Source organism: Cavia porcellus, unplaced genomic scaffold, assembly GCF_034190915.1.
Source record: "Cavia porcellus strain 051 isolate PalLab524CR breed Dunkin Hartley unplaced genomic scaffold, mCavPor4.1 scaffold_53, whole genome shotgun sequence".
Lineage (NCBI taxonomy): Eukaryota > Metazoa > Chordata > Mammalia > Rodentia > Caviidae > Cavia > Cavia porcellus.
In genome coordinates, this window is record NW_026947536.1 from 999,041 (window position 1) to 1,023,280 (window position 24,240).

Genomic DNA, 24,240 nt, shown 5'->3' on the forward strand with positions numbered 1-24,240 from the left:
ATTATCTATTATGTCCACCCTTTTGACTTGACCGATTCTGTTCTGTTATGTCACATTTGGTTTTACTCTCTTCCAAAAAAGTAATAAGAACCGTGGGAGCAATGAAACCCAAAATGTGTAATAGTCATGGTACAAAAGAGAGGAAAAGAAAGTGCTCCAAACTATATAACTGCATGTATATTTAAATGTATAAGATAGAAAATGATATCACAGAGTTTTATTGGATCAATGAACAGAACTGTTTGCAGTATCATTGATGGAATGTCCACTTTACAAGCTTTAATTTTGTGACTTGAACAATTATTTCTAAGATGACAATATGTAATCCATTAACTAGTGATTTCCTACTGTTCTTTTTTTTTTCTGTAAATCTGTATAACTTGTACCCTTTCCCTGCTTTTTTTTCTTTTCTCCTTAAATAAAATTAAAAAAAAATACAAATATATATATATATATATATATATATATATATATATATAATTTATTCGTTGTTTGTATTTCTTCATCTGAGAATTGTATATTCATTTCAGATGCCTATTTTTAGATTGGGTCTTTGAATATTGGGGGTCTGATATTTTAATTCATTATATGCTTTATAAAGAAGTCCTTTGTCTGAGGGACAGTTCACTAAGATTTTTTCCAAGTTCATAGGTTTTCTTTTCACTATGTTAGAGATTTCTTTTTATGTGCAGAAACTTTTTAATAAGAAGTGATCCCACTTATTGACTCTGGGAAGTATTTTCCATGTGGTTTGAATCTTGTTTATGAATTCTCTACCTACCCCAATGTCTTCAAAGTTTTTACCCAATTTGTCTTCCAATAGATTTAGTGTTTCTGCTTTAATATTTAGATCTTTCATCCTTTCAGATTTTATTTTAGTATATGGTGATAGGCATGGGTCTAGTTTTAGTTTTCGGCATATGGAGAGCCGGTTTTTCAGCACCATTTATTAAAGAGACGGCCATACTTCCAGTGAACATGTTTGGGCCCTTTATCAAAGATAAGTGGTTGATTGTGTTTGTATCTTCTTCAGCTCTGTTTTGATTCCAGTAGCATGTCGATTTTATTACAGTTGCTTTGTAGTATAACTTCAAGTCAGGGATTGTGATGCCTCCTGCCTTGCCTTTGCTGCTTAGAACTGTCCTTGCTATTCTAGGTCTCTTCTGGTTCCAGATGAATTTTAGGAGTGATTTCTTGAGATCTATGAGGTATGTTGATGGTATATTTATCGGGCTTGCATTGAATCTGTATAACAGTTTTGGGAGAATGGCCATTTTCACAATATTTATTTTTCCTATCCATGAGCAAGGGATGTCTTTCCATTTTCTGAAATCATCTTCAATTTCATTTTTCAGTGTATAATTTTCCCTGTATAAGTCTTTCAATTCTTTTGTGAGAGTAATTCCTAAATATTTCATTTTTTGATTGCTAGTGTGAAGAGTGTGGCTTCTCTTTTTTTTTCTGTGACTTTGTTGTTAGTGTATAGGAATGCTATTGTTTTTTTAATATTGATTTTGTCTCCAGCCACATTGCTGAATTTATTTCTTATATCTTGGATTCTTTCAATGGAGTTTTGGGGGTCTTCTATGTAGAGTATCATGTAATCTGCAAATAATGATAAATTAACTTCTTCTTTTCCCATCTTTACACCTTTTATTTCTCTCTCTTGTCTAATTGCTCTGGCTAGTATTTCCAGTACTATATTAAATAGGAGTGGTGAAAACAGACATCCTTGTCTTGTGCCTGATTTTAAAGTAAAGGCTTTCAAAGGCTTTTTGGCCATTTTGTATGATACTGGCTGTTGGTTTGTCATAAATGGCCTTTATTATGTTGCGGTAAAGACCATCTATTCCAATTTTCTGCAAGGTTCTTATCATAAATGAATGTTGGACTTTATCAAAAGTTTTTCTGCATATATAGAAATGATCATGTGATTCTTTTGACTCTATTGATATGGTGGATTAAATTTATTGATTTACATATATTGAACCATTCCTGCATGCCTGGGATGAATCCCACTTGGTCATGGTGTATGATCTTCTTGATGATTTGCTGCATCCTATTTGTCAATATTTTATTGAGGATTTTTGCATCTGTGTTCATTAGGGAGATTGGCCTGTAGTTCTTTTTTTCAGTTGGGTATTTCTAAGGTTTTGGTACTAGAGTAATATTTGATTCCAGGAATGACTTGGGAAGGATTGCTTCCCTTTCAATTTCATTGAATAGTTTGAGGAGTGTCAACATTAGGTCTTCTTTGTATTTCTTGTAGAATTCTGCAGTGAATGTGTCTGGGCCTGGGCTCTTCTTTGTAGGTAAGGATTAATTACATTTTCAATTTCATTAGTAGAATTTGGGTTATTCAGCAGTTTTACTTCTTCTTGACCTAGCTTTTGTACTTCATATGCTTCTATGAATCTGTCTATTTTTTCTGTTTTATTAATCTTTGAGGGTAGAGGTTTTTGGGCTAGGGATTTAGCTTGGCAGCATAAGCACCTGCCTTGCAAGCAGGCAGTTGTGAGTTTGATCCCTGGTACCGGAAAAAAAAAAAAAGACAAAAAAAAATGAGAGTAGAGGTTTCAGAAACAGGTGTTGATGATTTTCTGTATTTCTATTGGGTCTCTAGTGATTTTTGGCTTTTTCATTCCTTATTGCATGAATTTGAGCTTTTTCTTCCCTTTTTAAAATAAGGTGTCTACGGGCTTATCTTTCAAAGAACCAACTCTCTGACTCATTGATTTTTTTGGATTGTTTTCTTAGTCTCTATTGCATTGATTTCTGCTCTAAATTACAAGAATTTTTCATCTCTCACAGAATGAACTTATTCTCTATCTGGGGTTTTCTCTTCTTTCAAAGAGCAATAGCAGCCACTTTTGTCCAGTAAAATTTGAACAGAATCTGATAAAAGGTTATTAAAGACCCAGAGTATTAAATCACAGTGTGGAAAAGGTCAGAGTTGGGTGGGTCATAGCAGGAGAGGATAGGGGTTTGGGTGGCTCCAAAACTTAGCAAAAAGCTGGAACTCAACAAATGTGGAAATTGTACAAATTGATGATGTGCTTATATGTTACTGAATTTAACATGATGAAACTAATGGTATCTTAATTTTTAATTTAAATTGTACTAGAAATTAATGTTTGGAATTACAGACTTAGGAGTAGAAATATAAACTGAAAATAATACAAGGGGTACAAGGGGAGGAGAAGGGAAAGGCAAGTGCTTTGCAGGATTGGCCCTGAGTGGAGCTCAGGATGCTTGCTGTGGAGCCAGTAAAAGCCTCAGCTCTAAAATTCCTCAAGACAGGGTTCATAGCCTTAGTTTTCACTTTGCTACCAAAGCTGGAGAGATCACTGGATATGGATCTACCATAAATTCTGCATGTGAGACTTGAGCTCAGTTAGGTACTACCCTGTGTTAGCAGGAGAAAAATCACCAACTGTCCTTGTTCCTTTAAAACTCTAGAACTTGCCAGTGCCTGTCACAGACAGTTCTGTGGTTTGTCATAAATGGCCAAATCCATTCCAGGAAAGCTTCCCATTCTTTGACCCACTCACTTCTGCTTGCCTCAGTGTTGCTGAAGGTCACAAGTCTTGGAGTCTTTGTGTAAAATGTCCCTTGGACTTCCCAGAGGCCCACAGACCCAGGCCAAACCCACCTGACTGCAGTTCTCATTTTCAGTGACCTTAGGTTGGTTGAACTCAACTGGGCATCTTGTAGAGTGGGACATCAAACTCCTGTGCATGTTGCAGAGATCCTAGCCCCAGGCTTTTTGTTGCCTGGAATGTGACAGTGCTGGGCAAGTTTGTCCTCATGTGCTGACAGAAGTCCCTAATAGTGCTGTGACCACCTTTCCTCCATTCTTCAGGGAAGCCTGACATACACCTAACTTTACCACCCTTGTGGCCTGTTGTCTCTGTGAGGAGGAGTGGTATCTGCAATGTTACTCTATTCATAGTCACTCTACAGGGGTGCTGTACTATAAATATCTTCAAAGTGTTTGGACAGAGAGTAGGGGTCCTGCCTGCCTTTGCTCCATCTTCAGTGTATATAATGATGCATCACCCCATTCTATGTGCCTTAGTGGGACTCTCCTTACCCTATTATGTGTTCACATGTACAGGCGACAGGAAGTTAGGTGCATTCACAATAATGTGGATAGTAACTCGTCTGCTCTGCAGGGTGACTGCGTGGCCTGCACAACATTGAAGCACAAGACAACAGTGTTTATGTTTAATCTGGTCATTACATCTATCAGAGCCTAGTAAATTGATGATTAAAGGTACCCACCTGCTCCCTCCATGATTTCTGTGTGGACCTCATTCCATAATATCTCACAGAGATTCCTGGTCAGGATAACATGGAAGCCCACAGAATGAATCTCTATTGTCCTTCACAATAAACAACAACTTCTTCAGCCAAGTGATGGATCCTTGGCAGGATGCTACGCTTTTCCAAGGCTAAGGAAATACAGCAGTGCTGGCAGGGGCTCACGTCTGAGGCAAAAGTCAGGGGTTTGGATTAAACTTGTCCTCCTGACTTCCTATGTAAACCTAGACATGACACCATGCCTCTCAGGACCTTCCCAATGTGTTCCTATGCTCTGTGGAGGTCATGCTGGCATCTACTACCTGGGAACATCATCAGTGGTGTGAGATAACATTTGTAAAATCTGTGGGCTGGTATCAAATTTACATAGAGCAGGGAACTAGAAGTGAAATCCAGGGAGGGTTAAGATGGAGGTGGAATACAGTGCACACAATGCTGGATCCTGCTGCATGGCAGTAGAAATGAGACTTAAATCCTGGACATGTTTCCCTGGTGGCTTCTTGAGGGGGGGAGGGAAGTGCATTGATTCAGCCATCCTTATTTTCCCTAAGCCTCTCAATTTCTTCTATGTATTGGTGATGTAGCCTCAAATCAGGACCTCACACAGACTAAGCAAGCATTATGGATGGAGCTACATCCCCATATCTATGTCCATAGCTCCTATATTCACACCTGTGTGAGCCACCAAGCCTATTGACTGTGCTCCTGCTCAGTCACTGAAACCTCATCTTGTAATGGCCATATCCTGAGTAGCCTGTTCCTTATATTATGGGCCTAGCTTTGGGATTATTATTATTATTATTATTATTAGTGTTATTATATTTCATTCGCAGTGCTGAAAATGAGCCCAGGGCATCATGCATGGTACGCATGTGTTGTATCCTGAGCTCTCTCCCCAGTTCCTGACTCAGTCTTAAATAACTGGATATGGCAGAGGTTGTGTGTTGGTACCACTAAGGTTCACACAAAATAACTGTGACCAACCTAATTTTTTCATTTGTTCTCCCCAGTATTGTGGGTTTTTTTTTGGGGGGGGATCTCTGGCTCCGAATAAGTCACTCTTGTCTCTGCAGCTTCTTTGAGGACAGGATGATGAATGTTGAGTGACAAAAGAGAAAACAGAGAGGAGACATCAGGCTTTTGAGTGCTGCCTGTATGCAAGGGACAGAGCCCGAGAACAAATTCTGCCCTACTGACAAGTTCACTGAGTATGTAGCTCTGTGCACTGAGCTACTATGGTAGCAGCCCCAGCAAAGTCTCCTGGATTCATACACAGCAACTCTTGATACAGCAGCATATTATCTCTTGTATCAGATAGGTACAGACTGACCTCCCTTCTATCACACATGTGTCTCATCATATTTTCAAATATGTGTAATGACTGGACAAAATTTGACCTCTCTACCTTTTTTCACCAATCAGTCATTCTGAGGTTATTGCTATGTTTTTAGCAAACTTTCAGTGCATGGCTTGCTGTGGTTTGTTTATTCATTCAGGTTTTACTGGATATTCACATTGTAGTTTTCAGTTTAAGGAAAACAATGTTGATGTGAATATCTTGTAAAATTCTCTTCATGACATAAAGATGATTGGATGCACAGAATGTTAAGGTAGTCATATGTGTCAATCTTAAATTAACTACCAAAATGATTTCTGAAGTGAATGTACCACTAGCAAGGCAGAAGGAGTCTCCTTCCTACACTTCCCCACCAATATCAGTGTACTTTGATGTAAAAGACAAAGTCTGCTCTTCAAAACATGAGCAGTGTTTCTCCTTGTGTGATGAATATTCACTTACCTGATAATAATAATAATAATAAGAGACATGTACATACTGGGAATGGTCCATCTGACTCCCAAGGGAACATTGAAGGCCTTCAGAAGTGATAGACACTTGGACCCAACAGAGGCCTTGGAAACACTGCTGGCTCCTGCATAAGTCACTCTGCATGACCCAGGGAACACTGCCTCCTTCTGAGGTTAAGGCCTAATGACCAGGATAGTTCCTGTGAGAGTTCTGTAGTATTTCATGATAGGCCTGCTCCTTGACAGAAGGTGGAGGTGGAAGAGCCCTTAGCCTAAGAAGGGGGACTTGTGGTAATTCTCGTCTCTACCCATAATGTCCTGGAATATGAGACTTGGTGAAACAGTTGAAGCAAAATGTGAGTGAAATTGTCCCAACATGGGTTTTACAGCTATGGGAAAATGGTGCTGATAACACAAAGTTGAGCCCACAGAATGTGTCCCAAATTTATTCCACCCAGCACTCCCTATATGTGACAAGTTCTATAGAATGTGCAAATTACAGCCTGTGAGCAGAAAAGCACACTCTCATAAACTTGTTGATAGCAGCAGCCTGGGATCAGAGATACCAGGCAAGCAAGGTGCTGATTTGTAGAACATGACTACACCACAGGGACTGGGTCCTGTTATGTACAATGTCTGGTGTTGGGTAACAGGAAACTAAGGAGCATAACTGGATGCAGCCCCACATTTTATGCAACAGGTAAATTCAGCATTGGGGCACCCCACGGTGCAGTGGATATGACTTGACCTGTGTAACTGTGTATCACCGAAAAATGATACAAACATTTGGGGTGGCAACAAGCTCATCAGGGTGGTGCCCACTGATTGGCTTACTGTGCAAGCCTTGGAGGTCTGTGTGAGCTAGGGATGACCGTAACTATCCCCACAATGACTGTGACACGACCTGGGTTTTCCCATATATCCAGGACACCATCAAACACATTATATTGGACACTCTGCAATATTGTGAAACAGTTCTATAAGTGACACAATACTCAACAGGTGCCACCATATTGTACGGGTGGCCTGGTGGATTTCTCTGGTAGCTGTGTTGCTACCAAGGGCAGGAATCATGGACCTCACCATCCAGATTGAAACCCTTGTCAATGCAGGGTCCAATCCATGAACCTCACTTGCTAGGCTTGGTGTTGCTCATGGATGAAACATCACAAATTTGAAAGTTGCTTTTGCAAAACCACATGAGCCTTCATTTGTGAACCACAGCACAAGAAGTTACTTGTGCCATCTTGCATGTAGAATCTGGCATTTATATCCCTGACCAACAGAGATAGGAACAAGAAGCCTTGCAAGAAATGGATGTGCACCTGAGACACCTGGACTGCCACCATGGGCCCACCCCATGAAGAAACTCCCCCACCTCGTGGACCTAGTATTGCCATTGATCTTTGACTCTAACCCTTTCTCCCAAAACCTTGGAATATAGTGGATTACCATGCTGGCTCGATGAGAGACTCAGAAATCCCTCACGCAAACAGAAGCCATCATCAGGCTCTAGTCAATGTGGTGAGTTTACCCCTAAAATAGTGGTCTGCAGTGGGTAAAGAGGATCAGACATGAATCTCCCTCCAACTATAAGCTCTTGGAGAACCTGACAAGAGGGTCAAGAATCACCTTCTCCACACAGAGAATATCGGACAGGTTGAGGAGTGCCCCAATAAGGTCTCCCCCAAATGGAGCAAATTAAAAGAACTTATGAGAAACCCAGTGACACAGTAGAGCCTAGGCTGACATGAACATTATAGACAGGGAGATCTGGTGACCAGCAACAACCTGAAGACATAGCAATAGCAGGAAGTAAGAGTTGACCTACATCAATACTTCTAGGCTAGTTACCCTGGGAAGAATATAGGACTCACAAAACAGGCTCTGCAGGAGGAATTCAGGCGACTGGCTCTTCTCTTCATTTTGGTACCCAGCAATTGCACAAACATCCCCCATACAGTAGGACCCTAAAGGTCAAACTATGTTGGGATTTAAAGACCAACTATGTACCCCAATTTTGAAAATGACAAGCAAATTGGCAAAGTGCATTCTCAAACATTAGTCAATCAGGAGCAATAACAGGCAACACTGAAACAGAGGATCTTAAAAGTCATACACCAGAAATCTCTCAAAAGAGAGCAACTGAAGTAAAGAAACAAGTCCATGAGGCCATAGCAGAAATCAAATTACAAAGACTGTCTCATGTAGAGACAGAAATACCAACCTTATTAAACTAGTTGCTCAACATAGCTAGAGAAGAAATAACTTTTTAAAAAAATAATAGTAGCATGGGAAATTGAAACTTTGCATGAATAATGTAGAAAACAAGCAGAATCCATGAAACAAATGCAGATATTCAAGAAAGAAATTCAAGAAAGAATATTCAAGAGATATTCAAGAAAGAAAAACTATTGAAAGCTGGCAAAACTATTTGAATGAAGCTGAGGATACGTTGAGGACAGAGTTGAACATAGTGATCATGATAGGGTTGAACTTTTAAAAACAACAAAGCAACATGAAGTGACAATTCAGTAGCTTCAAGACGATGCCAAGAGAAACATTGTAAGAGTAACCAGCATCAGTGAAGACACAGGAATTGATACTAATGACATAACTAAATTATTCACAGAAAGTAATAGCAGAATATTTCCCAGATGTAAGAAAAGATATACAAATAAGTGAGGCATGAAGAATGTCAAACAATCACAACCAACATAAATCTACACCCAGATATATAATAATTAAGATCCAAGACATACAGCATAAAAACAGAATACTGAAAGCTGTTAGAGAAAAGAAGACTCAGCTATCAAGGAAAGCCTATTAGAATCACAGCAGATTTTTCAGCACATACCTTCACGTTAAGAAGAGCTTGGAGTGAAGCATTTTAAGCCCTTTAAGAAAACAACTTTCAGCACAGACTAATGTATCCAGCAAAAATTTCATTCAGATTTAAGGGAAAAACAAGATACTTCCATGACAAAGTGCAACTGAATCAATTCATGTCCATCAAACCAACCCTAGAAAGAATACTGAAAGACATGCAAGATACGGGTTAAAATGACCACAATCTCCAGAACAACAGAAAGAAACCACCAGGCTGGACAAGAAACTAAATAATGTAGAAAAAGCAGGAAACCAACAACAGGAACACAATATAGCAAAGTCAAAACAGTATATATTAGTGATATCCATAAATGTAAATGGGCTCAATTCACCTATCAAAAGAAACAGTTTGACAGAATATATCAAGAAATAGGATCCCAGAGTATGTTGTATACAAGAAACACATCTGACTCAAAAAGAAACTCAGATTAAAAGTCAAAGCATGGAATAGAGTTTCCATGCACCAGGAACCCTGGAAAGAGCAGGGGTAGCTATTCTGGTTGCAGACAAAGTTTAAACATATGATTAAAAGAGATAATGAAGGCCACTACAAACTTTTACATGGATAACTACAAGAGGAAGAACTATCAATTATAAATATATATGTACCAAATACAGGAGGACCCAACTATGTTAGACAAATACTAATGGACATGAAAAGCTAACACACAAGAACACAATTGTAATAGGAGAACTTAACACCCCACTGTCACAAAGAGATAGATCAACTTAGACAAAAAGTCAGCAAAGAAATAACATAACTGAATCATTCCTGTGCATGAATAGACTTAGTGCATGTTTACATAGTATTCCACCCAACCATATCAGAACATATATTCTTCTCAGGTGCACATGGGACATTCTACAAAATAGACCATATATTATCCCATAAAACATTTTTAAGTAAATGCAAATGGAGCGAAATTATCTCATGCATATTATGGGACCATAGTGCACTAAAATTGGAAATCAATGGCAAAAATCCATGAAAAACCTGCACAAATACATGGAAATTAAATAACAATCCTGAACAATCAGTGGGTTACAGATGAAATTAAACAAGAAATAAAGCAATGTCTATAATACAATGAAAATGCAGAAACAACATACCACAACCTATGGGACACAATGAAAGCAGTCCTAAGTGGGAAATGCATAGTAATAAGTAGTCACATCAAGAAAATGGAATGAACACAAATAAATAACCTAATGCTATATCTCAAGCTTCTAGAAAAGGAAGAGCAAGTCAAACCCAAAGTTCATAAAAGAGTGGAAATCATAAAGATTAGAGCAGAAATTAATGAAATTGAAACCAAAAAATTACAAAGAATTAATGAATCAAAGAGCTGTTTTTTGAGAAATAAAATTGATAAACCTCTGGCCAAGCTTATCAAGAAAAAAAATCCACACAATATGGACTGAAAAGAGAGAAATTACTGTAGATCCTATGGAAATTCAAAACATCATGAACACCTACCTTGAAAATCTCTACTCATATAGGGTGCAAAACAGAAAATAGATTTGTAGAAATATGAACTATCAGTGCTCAATCAAAAAGATATAACAATTTTGAGTAACCAAATATCAGCTACATTAATCAAAAATGTGATTAAAAACTTACCAACAATAAAATCCCATATCCTGCTGGATGGAGGGCTGAATTCCATAAGAAATTCAGAGATCTGACTGTAACACTCCTTAAACTCTTCAATCGAATTGAAAGAGAATTAGTGCCCCCTAACTCATTCTTAGAAGCAAGTGTCATTCTCATTCCACAGCTACAGAGAGATCAAACCAAATAGCAGAACTATAGACTAATCTCACTAATGAACAATGATGCAAAGATTCTCGATACAATATAGGAAAATAGAATGCAGCAAATCATCAAGAAGGTTATACAACATAATCAAGTAGGATTTATTCCAGTAATGCAGGGATGGTTCAACATGCACAAGTCAATGAATGTGATACACCACATCAACAGAGCCAAAAATAAAAATCACCTAATCATTGCAATGCATGCAGAAAAACCTTTTGATAACATACAACACCTGTTCACGATAAAAACCCTACAGTAACTCAGAATAGACGCTATGTACATCAAAGTCTATAGACCATTTATTGCAAACCTACAGCCAATGTTACACTAAATAGACAAAAACTGAAAGCCTTCACACTAAAATCAGGAACAAGAAAATGATGTCCACTGTCACCATTCCTAGTCAATATATTTCTAGCAATATTAGCCAGAGCAATCAGACAAGGGGGAGAAATAAAAGGAATAAAAATAGGGAAAGAAGTTAAATTATCATTATTTGCCGACAACATGATATGCTACATAGAAGACCCCAAAATCTCAATTGAAAGACTACTAGAGGCAACAAACAAATTCAGTAGCATAGCTGGATAGAAAGTCAACACTCACAAATCAATAACATCCCTGTACACAAACAAAAAACTCCATGAGAGAAAAGTTATGAAAATATCCGCTTTCACAATAGCATCTAAAAAATGAAATACTTAGGAATCAACCTAACTAAAAATGTAAAACACCTGTATGCTGAAAGTTATACTACTCTGAAAATGGAGATTCAAGAGGATATTGGAAAATGGAAGGATATTTCTTGCTATTGCTTAGGAAGAGCCAATATTGTGAAAATGGCCATACTTCCAAAACTGTTATACAGATTCAGTGCAATCCCATTCAAAATATCATTAACATACCTTCATATCTAGAGAAAGTAATTCTGAAATTCATCTGGTAACATAATAAATATAGAATAACAAAAGCATTTCTGGGAAACAACAGAAAGACAAGACTCATCTCAATTCCTGACTTGAAACTATACTACAAAGCCACAATAATAAAATCAGCATGGTACTGGCAAATAGACCTGAGGATCAGTGGAACAGATTAGAAGATGCAAACACTACTACAAAGACACAGAGCCACCTTAAATTTGTCAAAGGGGCTAAAAATGTTCACTGGAAAAAGCCTCTTTAATAAATGGTGTTAGAAAAATTGACATTACATGCTAAAGACTGAAACGAGACCCATACCTATCACCATACACTAAACTAAAGTCAAAGTGCTTCAAAGATCTTAATATTAAAAAGGAACAAAAATCTACTGGAGTACATGGTAGATAGAAATCTTGGAGACATAGGAGTAGTTGGAGAATTCATTAAGAAAACACAATCACATGGAAAATACTTCAAAGAATCAACAACTGGGATCTCATATTACTAAAAAGTTTTGGACTTAAACAGAAATTAAATAAAGTGAAAAAAAACCCCACAGAGTCAGAAAGAATCTGCATAGATGATAAAGGACTTGTATGCAGAACATATAAAAAATTAAAAATGTCAAACCCACAAATTCAAAGACCCTTTCCAAAAGTTGGCATCAGAGGTAAATACACAGTTCTCAGATGAAGATATACAAATGGCAAATAAATGCATAAAGAAATGTTCACCATCATTGGTCATTTGATAAATGCAAATTAAGACAGCACTGAGATTTCATCTTACTCTGGAAAGAATGACTGACATCAAGAAATCAACTGAAACAAATTTTGGCAGCATGAAGGGAAAAAGGAAAACTTGTCCACTGTTGGTGGGAATGCAGACTGATACAAGCACTGTGCAAATTAGTGTGGAAATTCCTCAAAAAACTAAGATTGGATGTTCCATTCAATCTAGCTATTGCCCATCTGGGTATTTTCCCAGAAAATTTGAAAAAAATTTCACAGTGATATATGTGCAACACAGTTGTGATAGCTAAATCTTGGAAACAACCAAAATGCCATCAATCACAAGTGGATGAAAAAGTTGTATTTTTTCACAATGGAATATTACTCAGCTATAGAAAAGAATTATTTGAGGCCTTTATAAGTAAATGAAAGTAGCTTGAGAATATCCTCTCTCATTGTCTCTCTAGTGTAAAAAATAATAAAAACTAACAAAGAATTGGGATGCAAAAAAGTATAGTATATATTGTAAAAGTGAAAGCAAAGAAATGTGCTCTAAATGATATAATGATATATATAGTGTTTAAGATAGATGATCATATTACTAAATTTCTGTTAGATCACTGAACAGAAGGGGTTGCACGTCAATGATTCAGTATTTAGCTACTTTTTATGCTTTGTTTTTGTAACTTTAACAACAGTTTTTAAGATGACAATATGTAATGTATCAACTAGTAATTTTAGGAGTTAAGTTTTTTGCATTCTATATTCTACACTTTTTTGCTTTTTTGTATTTTGTTTTCTTTTAATTTTATTTTCTATCTTTAAATTAAAATTTTTTAAAAAGATAAAACAAAAAGAAATGGATATGGAGTTTTGTGTCCTTGATGTCTTGCAGCAGGACCTGGTCATGCAGTGGTGGGAATACTCGGGATCCACCTGGCTCTGGGTGGCCATAAGCTGCACTATGGCATGATTAGTGGTATTATTCTTTACATTTATTGTTGTCATGGTCTTTGTGTGCATGAATCCACCCTATAGGTCACTTACAATAAGCACATTTTCCCTGATCTTTGAGGTGGGGGAATGTGAAAAACCACTGCACACTGCTTCAACACCAAAAGGTATGAGGACCTATGGGATCTGACCCAACCGATTAGCATGTGCACACCATGGACATAGTTATATAAGCATGAGTTAACATAGACAGCCATGGATGTGCTCAGGCTTGTGACACTATGCAAGAATGTAATGCTTGATGATGGCTGATACATACAGGCTGGATAATAAAGATGCTTGCTTGCTGCTGTTGTTAATGTTGGCTCCATGTGGTTTCTTCTCTCTGGGGATCTTACCCACTAAAATACCAATTCACCTCCCTAACTCTGAGAAAATTTCATGCCGCAGACTCAGGGCACTTTAATGCCCCACAAAACTATAGTCTCTGTGCCTTGTTCCAAGCCATGCATCACATCCTAAAGCCAAAATCTCTGTTGGGGTACAGCTTTAGAAAGGACAACAAGTTATATACCTGTGCCATGGTGATCACTTCCTAAGTCCTGTGATGGACATTTGCCCCACTTCCATTCCTCCTCTGTACCCCACAGGGCATGAAAGTTCTCAAATGTTCTGACCTTTACCTGGAACGCATTCCCCAAGCAGCAGATGTGTAGTTCTTGAACTGACTGCTTGGACCATGGTCTGAGGTGAGTCAGTCCCAGGCTGGAGGCTGAGGACAATAATGTCTGTTGGCCCCACTCCCACACAGTGGAGATACTTACCAGCATATCTTAGCCTCCCTTGATCACTGAACCCATGGGGACTCACTTTTCTTATGTGTCATGATGGGTTAAAACCAGGCACAGCACTAATGCTGGCAGGGAGATCCCTTCCCCAGCACAAACCCTGCTGAAGGTGACTCCTGCCAAGTACTCTTCAAGCCATCTGTTCTTAACATGTGGCATCATGTTGTAGCTGAGTGCCATGAGGGAGAGCACACAACAAGGGCAGGAGCAGGCGATATGGTTCCCATAGATTTGGGCAGCCCTTCTCTGATGTGTGTGGACCCCAGTGTCTTTCAAGATATTGGGATGTCCCTCTTGAATGAGCTATGGAGATCCCTGGCTGGGGGTATTGAGTCAGGGTGGCATTTGGACACTGGCTGTGTCGGGTAGCCACGTTGAGCAACACAGAGTGTGTACCAATGCCACATGCCCAGGACATCCTCTCACACTGTCTTTGTCATTCCCCTACAAACCTTTGTCTACACAGGACCCCCATTGTCCACTCCAATCTTCCCTGGACCATTGAATGGAATCATGGGAGGAGGCAGTGTATGTGTAGCTGCCCAAAGTCAAGTGTCACTGTTGTGTGCTGTCACCGAAAAGATATGGGGATTGAGGCTGGGGATTTAGCTAAGCAACATAAGCGCCTGCCTTTGCAAGTGTGTGATCGTGAGTTCGATACCTGGTACCTATAAACAAATGAAAAAAAAAAGACCAAAAAAAAAAAAAAAGGAATGGTAGGTAACAAAATCAGGTGTCCCTCAATGAGTAACTCAGGGCCTTTTTCTACTGTTACTCCATCTTCCATTCCCTCATTCCTCAGGCACCCCTCCCTCCTCCTGCTATATTCCATTCTTCTCCTAAGGGTACAAAGCTGGGCTTGTGCTATCCCTGGCAGGCCTAGGAGCTGCTTTGTGCCCCTCCCATCCCATTCTGTCTGAGAGAGAATCTTGTTCCCACAAGTATGGCTGATTGGTTATCACCTAGGACAAGCTGAATCCAACCTGCATTGCACTTGGTCGAGGTCTCAGGACTGAAGAGCCCCTAATTTTAGCTCCCAGCTCTAGAAGTTCTCCTTAGAATATGGTGCTCAGAATTGAGGTCTCAAGGTTATTCTGGAAATCCCTATCTGTGGAGCATCAAAGGAGCTGACTTAATCTGTGGGTTACCGTGTGATGCATGAATATCTGGATATGTGGGGAGACAAATGCAGATGCTTCTGTCTGGCACAATCCAAGGAGAAACAGTAACTTTGAAATGGCTCCTGTGGGATAGGCAGAATTGGATCTGGCTAGGGAACAAAGGCTATGTGCACCACACATTGAAGCAGGGCCCTGAAATCTGGCTACACATTGGAAGGAAGGGAAATAAGGGTGCCCAAGCCCAACTGTGTCTGGGGATAAATTCTTCCCAACTGTTGCCATCTATCTCTGTTCTATCCCAAACCAAATGACTGTGTTATAAGGCCTGGCAGCATCATCATTCTGCTATTTGTATGTCTCTGGGTCCTTTAAGAGTTGAGAGTACCTGGAAAGGAGATAGCCCAAGGCTCACCTCTGCATAATATGCCTCTGTATCAGTGACTGACCCTCAGGTAAATGGTCATGGCCACTGTCATCTCTTTTTTCTGTCTGGCCAGCTAGTTGCCAGGCACCACTGTGTTCTCACTTTCCTGCCTATTGGCTCCAGAGGTAAATACCTAGTTTTCTGGTCCTGGTGTTGGTGAGGCTTTAGCCTAGTGTGGTGGGATGGGGCAGGCATCTGTGTGATCAGCAATGGGGCAGCTGAGTTTTGAGTGGCCATGGAGTGGGGCAAGAACCTAATATATTTCCTCCCCCACCACATTGATGTGGGGCCTTTGTGTATAAAGAAGGGTTCATTCCAGTTAGCTGTCACTTTTTACTACATCATTCTATCTCAAGACCATTTACTGGAATGCTGTGTGTATGTGACACAGTATGTCACATATAAAACTATGTTGATAAAACTATGTTGAAGGCCCTGCTGAGCATCTCCACCCAGACTTCCGGGCAGCAGCTCAGCCTTTGAAATGTAGTGAGTCAAGGGAGGAAGGTGGAGGAAGACAAGAGTCTTTCTTCAAGACAGCGGTTACAGAGGGGCCAGGGCACCTCCAGCTGTCACTGTTACACCCACTTCTCAGCCTGTATCCTGAGGCCAGAGAGGAGACAGCAGTTTTGATCACTTTGATAGAAATCAGGGGTCTAAGCAGAGTTACAAATACAGAACTTGGGAGCCAGACTGAGGGTTCCTGCAGAAGATCTGCCTGTGTTTGGTTTTCACCTTCTGTCCATGACTCAGTCATCAGCAGCCATTGGCAGTGTGAGTTTCATTGTCTCCCCAAGTGTGATCTGTATCTGAGGAGCTCTGGAACTCAGCACACAGTAAGTCCTCTATGTGTCTCTGTTAGGTTCTGCATAGAGAAAAGTATAAAAGGGCATGTTCCTATGATAGGAAGATTAGCCCCAGAAATTCCATTAGCAAGGATGTAGATTGAGGACAGCTAATGCTTTGCTCTACAGATTTGCATTTGCACAAAGGAAACATTGCTGGCCAAGGAGAGTGTGTGTTTCCTGTGTGAGATTTTTCATCAGTATCTCTTTTTTTCCCCACATGTCAGAAGTGGATTTTCTTGCTTTGTGTTTTGTTTACAGATTACTTTATATTTTTTCTTCCTACATATTTACAGTGTATACTGATTATGTTGGTGTTAGGACCAGGGCACATGTCGTGCACAGAGTGCATATTGGGCCCTCTCTTTTGCAACTTGGTACAATCCAACGACCAGTGACTGCTCTCAAAGTTTTGTGCATTGAGCACACAGCTCAGGGCCAAGACATTGCCAGCATAAGGATCTGCTTTGTCTTGATTGTCCTTTATTTATGACAAGTACAGTGGGTAATGATGCAATAATTGGACGCTTAATCCAACCCTAACCCTAAGTCTAACATACCCCTAAACCTAACTCTAACCCAAGATAGTCACTACCAACATTCCTGGCCACAGAAAACTTTATGGCATTGATGTGGGAAATGTAATATAGGTTAAGTATGAGGACATACAATCAGTGGTGGCTGGGATGGGGCAAGAGGGGAAAGAAAAGAAAACACCATTGTGTAAAAATTTGAAGAATATATTTCGGAAGTGCACTTGGGGAAATTTGCTCAACATTGAGAATGCACTGAATGTCAACAAGCTGATTATTTTAAACAATAGTAAAATCTTAAATTTTATCTATATTTGTTCTATCACTAACATATCTCTGGTAAATAAGTGTAGCTGTGAAAACAATAGTAAGTAAATCTGGAAGAGAGGGGAATGGCAGGTGTGGGTCAAGAGCTGCCCGCAGTTAGAGCTCGAGATATGACTCCTGAGTGGAGCCACCAGGAGGCTCAGAACTTCAGCTGCTGGACAAAGGAATCCAGGTGCTGGCTCTTGCTCTGATATCACAGCTGGTTAGGGAGCTGCAGGTAGAGCTGGCACAAGGTCTGCAGGTGCAACTTCTGCATGGGCTGAGCCTGGCCATGTAGTTGCAGGAAATGAAAAGTTTGCCAACTTTCTGTGGTCTTCCTTGGCAAAACCTTCCCACTTCCTGTCAGAGGCAGCCATGTGCACCAACACATCCCCAGGAAAGCTTCCTGACTGCATCCCCACATCAAATGCTGAGTGTGTCATACTCCGTGGTCACCCAGTGTCTCGGTACTTTCCTGAGTTCCAAGGCCATCACCTCCCCACAACCCTACATCCTATACTCCAGAGATAGTTACCCGGTGGCTCAGTCTCTGGGGCTCCTGCTGGTCCAGGAGAAGTTCAGCCTGGGGATACACATGGGCTTATACTTCCAATGTGGCCTCAAGCACAGAAGAACTGGGGCAGGCAGGGAACCAGCAGAGTGAGAGACCTGGGCTTTTCTCCCACAATTCCTGAACATCTCACTTGTAGAGAGGGGTTCATGGACCTTCTTCCCAGTTGTTACAATGTCCAGCCCCATCCTCACCCACCCACAATTGGATAGTGAGGGCCCAAGGGGCCCTTAATGGCTGAAAGAAGTCTTATTGGGAGGGAGACCTTGCTTAGTTTTATCACACATCTACATTCTTCAGGGAATCCTGACACAGTATCTCCCTGCCCCTCCCCAGTGAAAGTCAGCTTGGAGAAGGTAGAGACTGCAATCTGCCCTGTCTTTGCACTCAAGGGCTCAGGGCTGCCACTCCATGAATATCTGAGAAGTGAGAGATCAATCAGTGTCTGTCCTGCATCTCTGCAGTCTCACAGGCAGTGAAGCATGGCCAGTTCTCTTTGCCTCTGTATAACTCCTTGTTCATGGTCTGTACCCACAACTAGGGAGGCCTGGAGACTGGAACAATGGCCTTGAGGTGAGCAATATCTGTTCTGCTGCCAAGGGTTACTCTGTGGTCTCCAAAAAACATTGAAACTCAAAAGGGCAGTGGCTACACTGGCTTTGCTTACAGAATCTTGGTTAATACCCAGAAAAGTGTTTGCACACAGTGTGTCTTCATTGTGGGTTTGTAACACCTATCTGCTCTTCCTATCTGTCTGACAGCCCTGGAAAATTTGCTATTCTCAAGACTTCCTGTGTTGAACAAACTCTGATGTTCACAGAGTGACTTTCTGATCTCCTTTCCGATGAACAGAACTGCATCCACCAAGTGTTGGTCACTGAGTGGGATGGAAGATCATCCATAAGAATTATCACAGCCTCTACAGCAGGTCTTCATGGGGCCAAGGCCACAGCTAGCTGCTTGGCATGGAGCCCCCATTTCATCCTCAGTGACCTAAGCTCTCAATCCACTCAGTCCTGACCCATTTGGCACTGTGAACCAGGGTTGAGTGAGACCCTTGCATAGGGCCAGGACCTGAATCCACAGGTGACCAATTCCCACTGGGATGCTAAGGTAAGAACTCAGCTTCTCAGCTTTGGTGCCTATAGGGTAGAGAGGTCAGCCTTGGAGGAGTCCAAGGAGGAGAGGCTGTGCCTGGGGTATCTATCCAGAAGGTCAGCTCCTTAGGCTCCTTCAGGCTGTGAGGCCCATCTGCCTGCACCATGCTTCATGTACAGACCTCTACCAGGCTCTCTGCTGCCTGACTTCTGAGACTGTAGGTAGACATGGAATTGGTGTCCTGCACAGGGCTTCTCAGGAGGTTTTGGGGCTGAAGCAAGCCCACACTCCAATTAATCCACAGAAGCTAGTGGTAATGGGCTCACAGGAGGGCCCCTGCAGAAAAGGGATTCTCTTATTAAAACTTACATTTCACAAGGGAAACTTAGAAATACTAGCATGCTCAAATCACCTCAATAGAGAGGTTGAATAGAAGTCTATGTATGAACAAAACCTATGAGTCCTAAGACAGCCCACCCATTTTAGAGATGAGAAAAGGAGGCTCATTCTGGATGTCCAGGTGCATTAATGAGGCACCTCAGAATGTTCCCAAGATTCTGATGAAAAGTCCCCAGGAAGGAATTAAGTTCCTCTTCTATAGCCATGGAAGACTGAGCCACTGTGCTCACTGCTCTCTTCTTGTGCTCATTTAGCCCAGAGGCTCCTGCAAAAGGATCTGCAGTGCATGGAAAAATCCCATGAGACAAGTGCCAGAGAATTGGACAGAGTGGACTGACATTTGAGGTGATCACACATCTGGTGAGGTGATGCTGTCACAGCTGGAGACAGTGGAGGAAGACACCTTGCTAATGGCCCTTGGACACCAGGCCCAGTACAGAAAATGAGGTACAATGGCAGAATTCATTCATGACAAGGAATGAAATGATTTTGTGTCTGTTCCCTTTTTCCTCTTCCATCAATATGTGAACAATGACCTTGCCTGTGACAAGGTAGAGGCTTAGTAGAGAGGATATGGTAGTTAAGCTCATGCAGTCGAGATTCCTTTGGAGCATGACCATGGGCCCAGTGTTTGACAAGCCCTGGATGGAGGTGTTGGAAGGGTTAATCAGACCCAAAGTTCCTCTTAGTCGTGTGTGGGCCTCCATGCATTCCCTTCTGCTCACATACTCTGCACTGGAGCCAATACCTCCTGTTATTGTGGGTTCCATCTCTGGAGCAGGGATGTGGCACACAGGGCCCAGGGGCCACCTCCATGCCAATGTCCTGCGTGCAGCATGGTTGGGGCAGTGCCCAGCATTCAACAGGAAGCCTGAGACTCTGAGACACCACAGGTTTCACTTTGTGAACCCAGATAACTTATGTTCTGCAAAGACTAACAGCTCTTTCCCAGACTTCTACCCAGGAGGACAGGAGATGACGCTGGAGGCTCTGGATAAGCATGAGTGCTGCCCTTCTCCTCCTGCCAGCCCTGTCCTGGGTAGGAACATGACAGGAGCACAGGCTCACACTTCCCAACACCTGCCCCTGCCCAACAGCATCTGCGCTCACTGCCTGTCCTCAGAGCCCTTACATTGATGATTTAGGATGGGAATTGTTTAGGAGAACTCAAAGAGGTGGCCAGGCCTTAATGTACTGTCCTCTATTTGGTGTCTCTGAGTGGCTGGTGGCTGAGCCTAGGGACACCTGTCCTGGCACCGTCTTGTTTCTGGTGTCTTGGGGGTTGGTGCTCTTGGGTCTTGCCCTGGGCTGCCCTTGATTTTAGGCAGTTCCTGATGAGCTTCCTGAAACACCTTGGCCCAGTGAACCATCCTTTCACTCATTCCCATGTGGTTTTCCCATGCAGGGTCAAGAGGCTGGGTCTTCAAAGCCTCAGAAAGCAGCACAGCATATTCACTGGTCACTCTCATGAGCCAAGTGCTGGTGAAGGTCAACTGCCACCAGACAAACGTGCCTGGTGACCAGAACCTTCAGAGTTCTGTTTAGACCTGTTGCCAAGGAAGTTGTGTCATATGCTGGGGTCCATAGCTGGGCTGCCCCCTCCGATGCCTCTTTTCTTTTTATTGTGGAACAAATTTGTGTTCCTTAGAAATGGCAAGTGAAAAACTAGAAAGCAGAATGTGGTTTTATGCTTTTCTTCACTTTGAAATATTTCATATAGCAAACATGTAGATTCTTCAGAAGTGGCAAGCTGGGCGCCAAGTGCGCATTTCCATCCAAAAAGTTTTTTCTTTGAGAATTAGGCTTCACTTAAGGATTTGTCAAATTTTAGGATGAGTTTCTTTCCTTGGCTTATGTTACTTTCATTTCAACTCCACTAGGGAGTATGGAGATGTTCCCTGAATAACCATAATAATTTTCTTTGAAGTATGTGAATGTTTCATGTTATAACCTCCTCCTGTCCAGGGGATGAGGATTCCTAGCAAGTTTTACTCTCATGGGCCTATGAGTGATTACTTATTCATCCTTAGATGTTTAACTCAGCCACATACTTTAGTGCTTCATACTCTGACATCCTGTGGAGGGGAGAGCAGGTGGTAATTGCAAGAGGAGGCTTTCCAAGGCAATGGACATCATCATCCCATGCTGAGGAAGAACACATGCACATCACTCCTGGAGAACTTGTCTCATAGCCACTGATATCACTTCCAGGCCTCCATTCCTAAACAGACCATGGGCTTTGTGTCCCTCCTGGGTAGTTTGCCTTTCCTAGAGGTGATGGCCCTGAGGCTGATCAGGCAAAATGCTCTCTGGTTGGTCTCCTTCAAGCAGTGTCACCCTCCTGGGCTCCCAGTGTGCTGCCACCACATGCCATTGGGGGGCTGAAGAAAACCAGCTGTCACTTGTTCATGCACCCCTCACCCATCGGCTGATGTCCATTTCTTCTGTTTCTGGCTCAACCCTTGAAAGCAAGCTGCCATAGCCATTCTTTTTTTTTTTTTATTTAAGAGGAAAAAGAGAAAAACACAAAACAAAACAAAGCAGTGTAAGGTTACACATAATACAGAACTACAAAAAAAAAACATAACAGTAAGAAATCACCTGTTAATAGATTACATAATATCATCTTGGAAATAGTTGCTCAAATCACAGTATCAAAGAATACAAAGTAGACATTCAAACGGAGAGACTGCAAACAGCTGTGTTCAATGATCCAAAAACATTAATATAGTCAGCTATTTAACATCCCTAAACACGCGGGCTTGAGTTGATGCAGTCTTTCATTTTAAAGAAAAATTACTTAAATGTGAAATTAATGGATTATATTACTAGTTTATGGCTAACTTTGAAATTCTTAAAGTATCTTTGGAAGCAGCTGTTTAAAGCAGAGTTAGGTGGTTGATTTTTGTTTTGTTTTATTGTGGTATATTGTTCTATGCTATATTATGTTACATTATGTTATATGTTGGTGAGGATTTTGAAACTGTATTTTCTGTGGTTTCTGATTTGATTTTGTATATTCAACCTGAGAAAATATAGGAATATCACATAACTCTTAGTAATTTTTTGGAGAAAATTTAAAAGGAAAACACTTTCAGTGATGTTGGTACACATCTGTCATTTCAGTTCTCAGAGGTTGAGGCAGGGGGATTGTTGTAAATTTGAGGTCATCCGGGGCTACAAGGGAAGATCAAGGCCAGCTTCAACTGCATAGCAGAACCCCATCTCAAAAAAAAGAATGAAAGAAAAAAAGAAAGAGAGAAAGAAAAGAAAAAAAATTAAAAGTTTAAAAATACAAAGTCAAATATCACATGTGAATTCAGAATAAAAACATATGTGAGTTTTTCTTGCATATGTATTTTAGTCAGCACACATAGCATAAGGTTTACCATCATGTAGACACTGGTGTGCAGCCAGGTTTCCATTGTTTCAATTTTCTTGAATATTTAACAGAGATGACTGCAGATATGCTACTGAATATACTTTCTTAGGATTTGGGTAGCTCAGTGTGAAGAGAATGTGATCATTGCTTTTTTTCCTCTCCTAAATTTATATTTAGAATCAAAAGTTGATCAAGGGCTTGCTATTTTTTTTACATAATAATGACTATATAAAAAATACTCTTTTTAACTCTATGTAAAATAAAATAATTGTAGAATAACAGTGGTTAATGTACCTTGCACAGTGATTTCTAGGATTTTTTAATGATCCATAATTTCATACATTTGTAAAATCTTGTTTTTAAACATTTTAAGACATAGTCTCAGCAGTTTTCTGAGTTTCGAATGCTAGGCTTCAACCCTTCATCATCCTTCTTTACGCTGTCAGAGGGCTGGGATTACAGGTGTGTACATTATTCTGAGTCAGCAATTGGCAAACAACTTTGCATATACATGGAACAAAATATTTGACTTTGATCATTAGACTTTGTAGAAAGAATCCATCTAGTTAAGCTATCTACCACCTTCCTAATCTGCAGTTTCTTTCACAATAAGTAGGACTGAAAATACAATTAACAATATTGGTAGAGTCACTGCTTTTTAACTGTAAATGTGGTCAGCATGCACTTCAGAAGATCACTCCAAATGCCTTCTAGTGGGGGACTGAGGCTTGATATCCCCGAAGCATTTTCCCTTTTTCTCTGATCACTCATGGAAATTGATGATTGGTGTCAAATCCCAAGAAAGATGTGAAGGTTAAACCCACTTGGGGCGCACTGCCCTCCAGAAGGCCAGGCCAGGCTAAAACATTGTTGCCTTCTCTTCTATTTTCCAAGGTTTTGTTTTGGGTATGGTTTAGGTTTTCCATTCAGTTTCTAGAGATTGAATACAGAACTTTTGCATTTAGCTCCATTACATTCCACTTTTAAAAGTCTTCCTTTTGGTCTTTTTCATTTTTATCAGTACCAGGGATTGAATTCATGACTGCCTGCTTACAAGGCAAGCACTTATGCAGCTGAGCTAAATCCCAGCCCCAAAAGTCTTCCTTTTTTGAGGAGTTTCTCAATAAGTTGCTAAGTTGGTATGTCTATCCTTGAATTTATGACGTTCCTGCCTCAAACTTCCAGAGTGATAGGATTACAAGACACACCACCAGAGGTGGTTTCATCCTGGTGTTATTAAAAAACTCACTGGCTGAGCAAGGAATGGT